General features: G+C 38.0%; 1 non-coding gene across 1 annotated transcript; it reads left to right on the top strand.

Moving 5' to 3' along the window:
- The first annotated feature begins 5587 nt into the window (after positions 1-5587).
- Positions 5588-5694, top strand: LOC141650752 (small nucleolar RNA R71). Its single transcript, XR_012546769.1, has one exon. It is a non-coding gene; the product is annotated as a small nucleolar RNA R71 (small nucleolar RNA).
- The last annotated feature ends 6771 nt before the right edge of the window (positions 5695-12465 follow it).

The raw sequence follows: 12465 nt of genomic DNA, 5'->3' as shown, positions 1-12465 counted from the left end.
ACAAAATTTTTCTAACATGCAAACTACATGCCATGATGCAACTAGCATATAAACATCCTAATGCATATGCTTCTACCAACTAGTATGACATATAAGCTAAATGCAAGTCCTAAATTCACATTGTTTATACCGCATCAATCAAAATAAAGCCACATAGTCATTAACATAAAGAGGAAAAAGGAGATTGGAAAGATCATACCATGCGGTCTTCAATATCCTCATGTCTCGGATGTGGCGTAGTCGATCAATGTGAACAAGGATAGAACAAACAAAATATATACAAAACAATATATACAAGTCTACACTACAAAGGAAATGAACATGTTTTTGGTTTTTTCAATTTTTTTGGATTTTCGAAATTTTTGATTTTTTGGATTTTTTGAATAAATGTTAAGTTAGAATTCCCCATCCCCACACTAATATGGGCATTGTCCTCAATGGCCAAAATGATGGGAAATCATGCAAACATGATGCATGAATTCTACACTAAATGCAAGCTATACTATACTACACTACATGATGCATGGGTTTTTGTTTATGGCGGAGAGCGTAATTTAGATTACCTCCCGTTGCGTATGCATGTACTTCCCCAAACCGAGATCGACATTATTTCTAATGTCCTAAAGTTGGGGGTAGTTCATGCACACAAGATGCAATGCATGAAACTAAATTTGTCATTTTGGATTTTCAAAAGTGGGAACAATAAAATAAGAACACCTCAATGGGGCCGAGGTGTTAGTCCTCTATGTTCCTAGGACTCTCCAACCATGATCAAGATAAAATAAATAAAACAAAGAAAGAAGTAGACAAACCTCAAGAGGGTAGGAGCCTCCAAAGCTTGCTAGTCTTCCACCATATCATCATTGTCATCATCTTCCTCAATAGAAGTGGACTCATCACCACTTCCCTCTTCACTTCCTTGCTCACTTTCTTCATCACTTTCTTCATCATCTCCTTCTTCTTCATTTACCTCTTCTTCAATGCCCTCATCATCAACAACCTCATCACCGACAACCTTATCGTCACCCGATCTCTCACCCCTAGATTCACTTGGAAAGAAGACTTCCCTATCCGCCCAACTAGGCAAAGGACATGAAGGATCAAGTAGTCCTTGCCTAGCTAAATGAAGGAGGGGTGGATATTGGGATAAGTATGCATCTTCCCGATCCTTAAAAGCTTGTTTGTGCATCTCTTGCATAAGTAGAGTCATGTAGTCATTGCTTGCTTCAACACCTTCGGGTTTGAACTCTTGGTACTTGAATGGATAGGGTGGTGTGACAATGGAGGAGGAGGGCATTTCAAGTTCACCCCTTTGTTGACGGATGATGTATTCGGCTTCTTTTGAGAGGGGAAGAAGGTAGTTGGTCCGATGGACACTCAAATGGCATATCTTGGAAGGCAAAGTAAAAGATCTAGCATCATTGGTGAGCCACCCATATTTGGTGTCAAGAGGATTATGGGTAACCCACTTGTACTTATTAATCATAGCATCCATGTCAATGAGATGACCCCCCTTTTTCGCCACATACTTGCTATCCTTGTTGAAGTTCGGATCAAAGTACTTGGCTAGAAGAGTGACTAGACCTCCATTTACGATAAATGTGTGCCTTGCTTTCCACAATCAACATTTAGCCATCTTTCCACCAAAAGCCTTAGAGCATTGTAAGGCTTGGTGAATTCCCTTCCAATATTTAAGGCCGACTCAAGTAGAACACAATCAAGCTTGGTAAAGTGGTTAGTGTCGTTTCTTGCAATGATAGTGTTCACCATGACCTTGTGCCACACTCTAATGCCCGGATGGTGGACTAATAGAGCGCGACTAGCATGAAAGTTCTCAAATTTCCTCCCGGAAATCGCCTCCCAAAGAGGAGCGGGGTCATATTTTTCGGGCTTCTTGTAAAAACGAGGTGAATCACTAAGACCCAATGCTTTACCCAATTCATCAAAGGTGATGCGTCTACTCACATTGGCAAGGCGGAACTCGATGTTTTCTCTAGTCTCTACCTTAGTCACTTTCAAAGAACTCAAGAATTCTAAGGTAAGGGAGGGGTATGTCAATTCTCTTGTAGCAAACAATTTTCCCAACCCCATGGCTTCAAAGAAGGCTTTTGTTTGTTCAAGGAAACCCAATTTGTTCAAGGCATCTTCACATATGAATTTGGTGGGAAGAATGGATTTTCTAGCATACTTGGCAAATTTATCCCTATGGGAGTTAGAAATGAAAATTACCTCCGGATAGTTTGGTAATTGAGCAATTTCCGGAGTTGTTGATGTTGTTGCTTCCAAGGGAGGATTTTGTTGTTGAACTTCCAAGTTTGCACTAGCAACCACCATAGCCAATGAGGCTTTCTTTGCTTGAAGACATTTTTGCCTTGTTGAGAGTGTCTTTGCCTTAGGTGCCTTTGTTGATCCTTTTGTTCTTGCCATTGATGATTGTACCAAGAAAAGAGTGAAAATTTTCAATATCCAATAATACCCAAATCGATTTCAAGATGAAAGGCTTTGCCTTTGTAATTCAAAAATCGACTCAAAGGTTGAAGATTTTGGTGCTTGGTTTGATTGTTGTTGGAAAAGGAGTGATTAATTGTTGTTGTGAGGAAGTTTGGATTTGATTTTGTTGAATTTGGTTGAGGAAATCTTGTTTTGGTGGTGGAGAGGATGAGGGTTTTTTGGGGTTTTGGCAGTGTTTTGAATGAATGAATGAAGAAATGAATGTGGGAGGGGTATTTAAAATACCCGAAAAATTTGAAACTGCAGGGGAAGACGGGCGTCTTTCCTTCGGGACGCTCGGATTCTGCCTATTCTGGGTTCAGGAATCTCGCCTAAAGACGGGCATCTTTCATCAAAGACGCTCGGATTTTTCACTGCGGGACGAGCGGATTCTGCTGAAGAAGGGCGGATTCTGATACAACAAGCTTTCTTGTTTTTCACTGGCAAAAAGACGGGCGTCTTTCTGCTGGGACGAGCGGATTTCTGAAGACGAGCGTCTTCTCTACGAGGACGCTCGGATTCTTCGACAGTCCCAAAATTTTCAATTTTCAGCTCAAATTGGACGGGCGGATTTTACCAAAGACGCTCCGATTCCCTAGGGACGAGCGGATTCCCCTTGAAGACGCTCGGATTCTCCCTGGTCTACCAGGATTCAGTTCCATCCGTGTACTTGTATATCCCGTGTCATTTTTCATTCTTCAAATCCCGTGTTCTTCATTGTAGGGGCTCTACTAAGGCATGAATAGCCTAGGCAAATGCTATCCCCACACTAAGCTCAAGCACTACTCATCAATAAAATCATTAGTCCCTCCCTCACTTCTCTCAAAAATGATGATTATCTTGATCAAAGCATAAAAATCCACAAATGACAAAAATGCAATGTAAGAATTAAAATACAAGTTAGGGAGTTAGAAATATTTACAAATGGTGGTTTAGGGAAGACTCCACCAAACTCTCATCCTTAGTGAGATGTCATGAGGGCATGTCCAAGGTGTTGTTGATGTTGCTCAACACCTTGAAAAAGTAGTCAAAAGCTTGTTCATTGTCATGATAAAGATCCTCAATAGATCTTTGCCCTTGTTGTCCTTCATATTGGTCTTGATCGATAGCATTACCAATATAGGGATTGAAAATCCCTTCAAACTCATCATCCCAAAGACCACAAACTTCATCTACTTGGTTACTAAAGATCTCTTGGGTTGATAGAGACAACTCTCCCACTTTCTTGTTTTGGCCAATGAGACCATCTTCTTCATTGCTTGACTTTGGTGAGCTCTTGAAGCTCTCTTTGTCACAATTCACTTGCTCTTTGAATGGAGCATCATCAATTTTCTTCTTCCATTGGAATTCCAACTTCTTCCTATCATCCTTCCGGCTATAATGATCAACCATAAAACATGGTTCATGCAAACGGGGAGCTCTCATGGTCTTGTCAAGATTGAAAGTTATGCTCTCATCTCCCACTTCTAGAGTAAGCTCTCCATGCTTCACATCAATCACCGCACCCGCGGTGTGTAAGAAAGGTCTTCCTATAATGATTGGAATGTTGGAGTCTTCTTCCATGTCAACAATGGCAAAGTCCACCGGGATGAAAAATTTCCCAATTCTTACGGGAACATCTTCCCATATCCCTAATGGTGTCTTCGTCGATCTATCGACCATTTGGAGTGTGATATTGGTGCATTTAAGCTCTCCCACCCCTAACCTTTTACTCACCGAGTACGGCATAACACTCACACTAGCCCATAGATCACATAAGGCTTTGTTGATCGTGGTGTCGCCAATGGTACACGGTATTGATAAGCTTCCCGAATCTTTGAGTTTTGGAGGTGAACTTCCTTGAAGGATTGCACTACTCACCTTAGTGAAGGCGATAGTCTCAAGCTTCCGGATCGACTTCTTCTTTGTAAGGATGTCTTTCATGTATTTTGTATAGGCCGGCACGTGATTGATTAATTCCGTAAAAGGAATCGAGACTTCCAAATTCTTCACAATCTCCATAAATTTTCCAAGTTGGTCATCAAATTTGGGCTTAGCTTGACGACTTGGAAAAGAAAGTCTAATCACAATGGGCTCCTTCTCCTTGGCCTTGTCTTCATTTTTCCTTGAAATTTCTTCCTTTGATGGTTCTCCATCCTTGGAGTTTTGCAGAATTTCTTCTTTGTCACTAGCTTCCACAACTTCATCCTCAACTTGCTTCTTCGGTGCTTCATACCTTGTACCACTCCTCAAGTGAATGGCACTAACCAATTCATGTCTTGGGGGATTACTTTAAGGTGGTAATTGCTCCTTTTGTCTTTGTGAGCATGAAGATGCTAGTTGAGTCAATTGGGTTTCCAACATTTTGGTATGAGCTAGGATGTTGTTGATGGTGATTTCCTTTGCTTGACTATCTTTTTGCATTTGAGTGAAAAACTCTTGTTGATTCTTTTGCATTTGGAGAACCGCTTTTTGAACATCAAAACCTTGGTCATTTTGTTGATTGTATGGAGTTTGATTTTGGTAACCTTGGTTTTGGTTGTAAAAGGGTCTTTGATTTTGGTTTCTCATGGGAGGTGGGGTGTATGTTGGTTGAGGGTTTTCAACATTTTGGCTTTTGTATGAGAGATTTGGATGGAAATTGGTGTTTTCATTGTAATAATTGGAGTAAGGGGTACCACTCTTGTATGCTTGGAAAGCTTTCAGTTGTTCATTTGTTCCCCTACATTCACTTTGGTCATGTCCCAAAGTTCCACAATACTCACATATCCCACTTGGGATTGATGAAGATGCCGTCATGGCATTAACATGATGCTTTGGTGATTTTGAGGCTTCTTCAAGTCTAGCCATAGCCTTTTCAAACTTCAAATTGATGGTATCAATGTGAGCACTAAGTTGAGCACCCAATTGAGTAATGGAGTCCACTTCATGCTTTCCTCCTCTAGTAGCCTTGCGAGGTCTACTATATTGTGAGTTATGGACCGCCATTTCCTCAATCTTGTTCCAAGTTTGATTGTCGTCAACTTCGGTGAACATTCCATTTGATCCCATGTTGAGAATGTTTCTTAAGTCTTCATAGAGACCATTCCAAAATTGTTGTACCAAGAACCACTCGCTAAGTCCGTGGTGAGGACATGAGCAACAAATTCCCTTGAATCGCTCCCAAGCTTCATACAAAGATTCTTCATCTCTTTGCTTAAAGCCCGTAATTTGAGCTCTTAGCATGTTAGTCTTTTCCGGTGGATAGAACTTTTTGTAAAAAGCTAGAGCCAACTTCTTCCAAGAATCAATTCCGAGAGTAGCCTTATCAAGGCCTTTCAACCATTGTTTCGCGGTGCCAATTAGAGAAAAAGGAAATAAGACCCATCGAATTTGGTCTTGAGTTACACCGGTTTGAGAAATCGCATCACAATAGTCACAAAAAGACTCCATATGAGAATGAGGGTCTTCACTAGGCATCCCCCCAAATTGACTTCTTTCAACTAATTGGATAAATGCGGATTTGGCAATAAAATTTCCGGTTAGATGTTGTGGTGTGGGAGTACCATTGGGTAGGTTCTCCTCGGTGGGTACGGAATGTGATGAAAACTTAGGCATTGTGGGTTGATTTTGTGTTGGATTTTGTGTTGGGTTCTCCTCACCTTCTCTTGCAAAAGGGTTGATGAACTCAATAGTGTTTGGTTGAATATCAACCACCTCACCAATACCTCTCAAAGTTCTCCTAGCAACTCTTCTATTGTTTGTCAAAGTCCTTTCAATTTCGTGATCAAAGGGTAACAAGTTACCTTGTGACCTTCTAGACATGCAATCTATCAAACAACTCGAAAATAATTAGAACAATCCTTGAGGAGTTTTACTTCCCCAAGGCAAAGAAAGACACAACTAATGACAATGTAAGAAAATCTAAATCAAGTTAACACCGTCCCCGGCAACGGCGCCATTTTTGGTCGTACTCACGATGGAGGATTTATTTTTCGGTACTTGTCGTTAGGAGCACCTAGACCAAAACACAATTTATAACTTCACAAACAACTCTACAATTAGTAAAGAGGCAAGTAAAGGTCGGATCCCAAGGGACGGGAATTGAGATGAGATTTTCTATTGCAACTAGTGGTGTCTAAGGGTGTCACAATTTGGGGGTTTGGAGTAGAAGATCACTAAACTAAATTGCAATGAAAGTAAACAAGCAAGATGATTAAAAAGGGGTGTAAACAATTGATAAAAGGCACTAGGGTGTCATGGGGTCATAGGGGATTCAGGGGAATTGATCATACAAACATATTCTTAAATTATAAGCAAGCAATTATTGTTGTGATGGATCGAGTTGGTTATATCTTACAATCCTAGGAAAGTTTGGGTCCCGGAGCCGAATCGATTAGATTGCACAACACCTACAAGTCGACTTAATCTTCCCTTCTCAACAATATGCATGGTCTAATGAGACTCGAGTTGGTTTATGTCTTACAAGTCTCATTGAAAAGATAGGTGATGGGTAAAAAATGCAAGGATTCATAGGCTCACATTTCATCAAACATAACATGTGTATAAGCTGAGATCACAACAAGCAAGCAAATAAATTATGAAAACATATTAAATTAAGCATGAATCATTCCCCATGTTGGTTTCCCCTAATTACCCATTAACCCTAGCTAAGGAAACTACTCACTCATTATCATGTTGAACATGCTAGCTAGGTTGTCAATCATACCAACAAAGTGAAACATGATAAATAAATGAAATTAATTAGCAATAATTAAAAAGGGATTAAGAGAATTATACCTACTAACGATTCCAATAATAAAGCAAAGAATAAAAGAAGTACTTGATGCTTGATTGGAAGGTTGTCAATCTCCCAATAATAACCCAAATAATCTTCAATTACCCAAAATAAAGGATGAACAAGAGAGAGATTAAGGAAATCAAACTTGTATTAAAACTTGATTAATTGTTGATTACAAGATTAAAGTGAGATTTGATTGATATTAACTACACTAAAGATTGCTAAGAAGAACATGCTCTTCTAATTAGACTAATGGGGTATTTATAGTGGGGACTAGGTACATAAATTAGGGTTAACTAAGGGTTTAAATGACGATTAAGTCCTTGAGGAATCGCCGGTCTCTAGGGAGACTCTGGTCTCTAGGGAGACTGCGGTCTCAGAAAAAGATGCGCATCCTTCCTTGAAGCTCGTAGAAGACGAAATGGGACTGTCTGGAAATCCGGGCGTCTTTAGCACGGGACGGGCGGATATGGGAGCTTCTGGACGGGCGTCCAGAGGGGGAAGACGGGCGTCTTGCGGAGGTTTTACCCGGGCGTCCAGCTGAGGAAGACGCTCGGATTGTAGGCCTTGGACGGGCGTCTTCAGGGCAATCCGCACGGATTGTCAAACAGTTTCGTTCCTTCTTCTTTTCTTCCTTTTTCGTCATAAAATCCTTTGAGGATTTCCTTGGGGATGCAAGGATCTTTTCTCATCATTGCCCATCTACTATAGTATGTACAAAGGCCTTCTAATCTTGTCTGTCCTTGATGCTTGGTCATTGAATTCAATCAATTTAGCCTCATTTTGCCATGAAAATGCAAGGCTTGCACTCCTTTCCTACCAAGGACACAAAACCTCAAAAAATATGCAAAACAAAGAACTAAGGACAATAAATGACCCAAATATGCACTAAAAAGCATGGGAACAAGGCTAATCCGGGGACTAAATGTGCTTAAATTATGGTCACATCAGTAACTCTAATAATAATAATAATAAATAAATAACTGAATTAAATAACAAATAATAATAGAATGTAATAATTAATAATTGGATGAATTATTAATATGTTAGGTAACGGGTTGTGAAAGATTTATAATCGCGTTCGTCTGTTTTATTATTTAGATTACTTTAAGCTGCGTAATTGGATTTTCTTGTCATGTAGGGATAAATCCTACTCAAATCTCGTTTGTTATTGTACGGTATTGTAACACCCCCATTTATTCAGAAGCCTTTAGCTAGACATTCCAAAATAAATAAGACTGTTACCATCTCGGTTTCCCGAGGTAGTGAATAACAAAGTCCAACTCACCAAAGTACTTTATATTAAAACTTTAATGAATACATATGTATTACAAATTAATCAACTAAAACTTAATATAAAATAATTACAACTCGCAGCGGAAATAAATAAAGTGATCTCATAATCTACGTGGTCTAAACTTCTAAGTAGATAGGCCAAGTCCTCACGAACCCATAGCTCCCAACTCAGCTAATCTTTAATACCTGTCAAATCTGCTCCCCATTAAGATTCACCACAGGTGTTCACAAATACACGGTCAACCACGAGGTTGAGTAGAAATAGCCAAACGACCACAATAAATGGATACAAGAACAATACTAAATGCAAATGCAATGCATGCTCATGATCAATCCTTCGACACTCCCGTTCATCCCGCCAATCCCTGGCCGGAGTAGTCTCATCATCCCAACCGAAGTTGAGGTAGTCTCATCATCCCAGAAACAAGTCCTGCAGAACCTGTCCTGAGGTATCCAATGCAAGTGCCCATGATAGGAAAATGCAAACAATTAAGCAACACAACTTCTTACCATCTCAGACACGAAGCTGAGGAATCCAATAATCAATATAATCATCTCAGTCACGAGCAGAGGTAGTCAATACTCAAATCATCTAAGTCACGAGCTGAGGTAGTCATTAAACAATTTATCTCAACGCAACCAACCAAAAATCATATATCATCCATCACTATTCCAAATAATTCAACCAATAAAATCAGACAATATCATTCAAGTAAACATTAAAGTGATTGAGTACCTACCCTACCTTGATAGCGAATTACCAACTAAGCAGCTCAACAAGAATCGGAATAATTAATGCAACCGAACCCGGTTATAAATTCTTCACAAATCGTCACCTATTGATAATAATAATTACAATTAATTACTAATTATTTACTTTACTTAAATAATTCTATCAATTATAAATTAATTAATTAGTTACGTTAATTATAATCTCATATAACTATAAATCCCGTTTTAGTTACAATACGAAAACCCGTTTACTTATTAAACTCGAGTTAACCCATTTTATAATTAATTAATGAAACAAAACCAAACCACACATACAACCCGTAACACCAAGCACCAACTAACACACGCATACACGATTTTAAACCGTGTTTAACACCCCACCAAAAACCCGTATTTCACGACACCCATAGCCACCATCGGCACCACCCAAGCATGCCACATCCTAGACCGCACTATGACGCATCCCAACGACCACTAACCACCAGCCTAGCCATCCCCTACAACCCGACTAAACACGCCCTAGCAGCAATAATCACGAACATGACTAATTGCCGAAAACCCGACATCGACAACACCGTGTAAATAACCCATCGCCAACACCACCACAACCTCCATTACCACCTCTGGCCACCACCGTCGACACCACTGTCTCACGGTGACTCCAGAGGTGATCCCCTTTCCCCGGTACAGTCACTAGCACAACCATGGCAGTCGTCTTAAGACGGTCACGAAAACTCGCACACAACCACTGCACCTCCCCTGTTTTCGCTCAACTCCAGCAACCACTGCACCCACCACAACCTATAACCACCCACAAAAACCCAAAACCGACGACCCATCACCACGATACCAACCAACTAAAACCCGAGTCCATTCGACACACACAAGAAGGTAAAATCGAGTCTATATGCGAGATTGACAACCATTCAACACCAACGAAATTTCGGCCAACCACTGCACGAACCACCACCCTTGACAATACTTGACCGCCCCACGGTGGTCAACGCAAACCTAGTTACCACCCCTAACAACAGTCTTGGGTCAGTCAACGGTTCTCTAATTAACGAGTTATATTAGTGTTAAGGTGAGTATGTTATGAGACGATAAGAAAATTACCTTTGACGATCTCACAGCTGCTAGTTCTTCTCCTTTTATCTTTTCTCTTACGTGAATTACTTGTGCTTTTATGATCAATAAGGTCTATTGTTATAGGTTGTCATCTATTTATATAGGTAGGTTAAGGTTATATGGAAATCAATTAGGAAAACTATGTAATTACCATATTATTATTATTATTACTATCATAAATTATTATTATTATTATTATTATTATTATTATTATTATTATTATTATTATTATTATTATTATTATTATTATTATTATTATTATTATTATTATTATTATTATTATTATTATTATTATTATTATTATTATTATTATTATTATTATTATTATTATTATTATTATCATATATTTCTACTCTTACCATAATTAGAATTACCATACATCTCTTTTACAAATTAAATTATTAGGATAATTAATATAATTATTATTATTTTTCCATTATTATTATTTCCATATTATCTATTATAAATTCCCAGTGCAAATCCCGATTATACTCACACCTTATTATAATAATTTCCAGTCCAATTAATCAATGGCACACGGCCCAACACTCAATTATTAGCTAAGCCCAATTCCCGACTTGGATTATTAATTTTATATTTTACTTATCGTCTTATTTGTAATTATTATTAGAAATGTTTTTAACTAATTATTAATTACATAAATTATTAATATCAAAATACGGGTTATTACACTCTTCCCCCCTTAAAATGAACTTCGTCCCGAAGTTCGCCCACAACTACTATCACAAAACTTATAACTACGCATCATTCAACATCATTAACTTACTCAATCATTATCAAACTTTCTTAATCATTATAATACCGTATCATACTTATTAAAATGTGTCGCAAAACTAATTTCAAAACATGAGAATGTATCACAATATAAACTTAGAACATGAGGTATCACATTCTACCTCCCTAAAAATAAACTTCGTCCCGAAGTTTCGAAACTACTTTTACATTATTAAACCACTAACAATTGAAATAATTATTTAAATGATAAGAGTCTAATCATCCCACTAACTAGTTACCCTTCTCCCCATTTCCTAGGTCCTTCTATGATCACTCCTACCTCTCAACTATCACAGGTTAAGAACTTATAAAACATTTATATTAAACATTTGGAAAAACTCGCGTTTTCGGAAATCAAAGTGCAGCTGTAACTTTCAAAATTCAACATTAAATAACCGTTACATTCCACGTTTATTTTTTTTATACTTTTCAGAAATATAAAGAGTTTTTAAAACACGAGAAAAAGAATTAAGTGCAAATCTCAAATAATCAATTTATAAAGATTTTTACAATTCAGTGGGTCGAAACCAAAAACTGATCAGCTATAAGTCAAAACTTAGGTCAACTTGTAAAAATCACTATTAATTGTCACAAATTCACCTTACAACGTGACTTATCAATTTGAAAACATATTTGAGTCTTTTAAACAGTGGAGTTGGAATTAGGTAAAAATATTAAGTACAAATTAAATGGGAAATTTTACAAATTCGTTTGTCGAAAACTTTACTGTACAGAAATATTCTGACCACTGTCTTTAAAAATATTTATTTCTCCCAAACCATAAAACTTTTTAACACGAGGTTACCACTCATAAAATTTTCAACCTTAGAAGATTTACAGAAATCAAATGGCAGCTAAATCAAATAGGGTTAAAATCTGCTAAATAAGGTCATGCTTCCACATCCATTTTACGAACTCACAAATTCTTACTAACACCCCCCCTATACTTGTAGTAACAAAACTTGGTCATAAAACATTTATACACGACTATGCATCTATTCTATAGTATTCCTATCACAAATCCAATCATCCAATAATATTGTAAATAACATGGTTTCGGAATTCACATAACCGCATATCGCTAGACATGATACTACTATAATCAAATAATCAATATAAATTCAACAATTACTTTCATGCTCATGATTTCAACATCTCATCGTTATTTTATCCATCCCATCCTCCTTAAAGTCAAGATTACGTCTCGTAACATTGGTCATCAACAATAGACATCCAATCAATAAATACACCTCCAAGTCAACAAT

The sequence above is a fragment of the Silene latifolia genome, chromosome 3, assembly GCF_048544455.1.
Source record: "Silene latifolia isolate original U9 population chromosome 3, ASM4854445v1, whole genome shotgun sequence".
Classification (NCBI taxonomy): domain Eukaryota; kingdom Viridiplantae; phylum Streptophyta; class Magnoliopsida; order Caryophyllales; family Caryophyllaceae; genus Silene; species Silene latifolia.
This window is presented reverse-complemented; position numbering and strand designations above follow the sequence as displayed.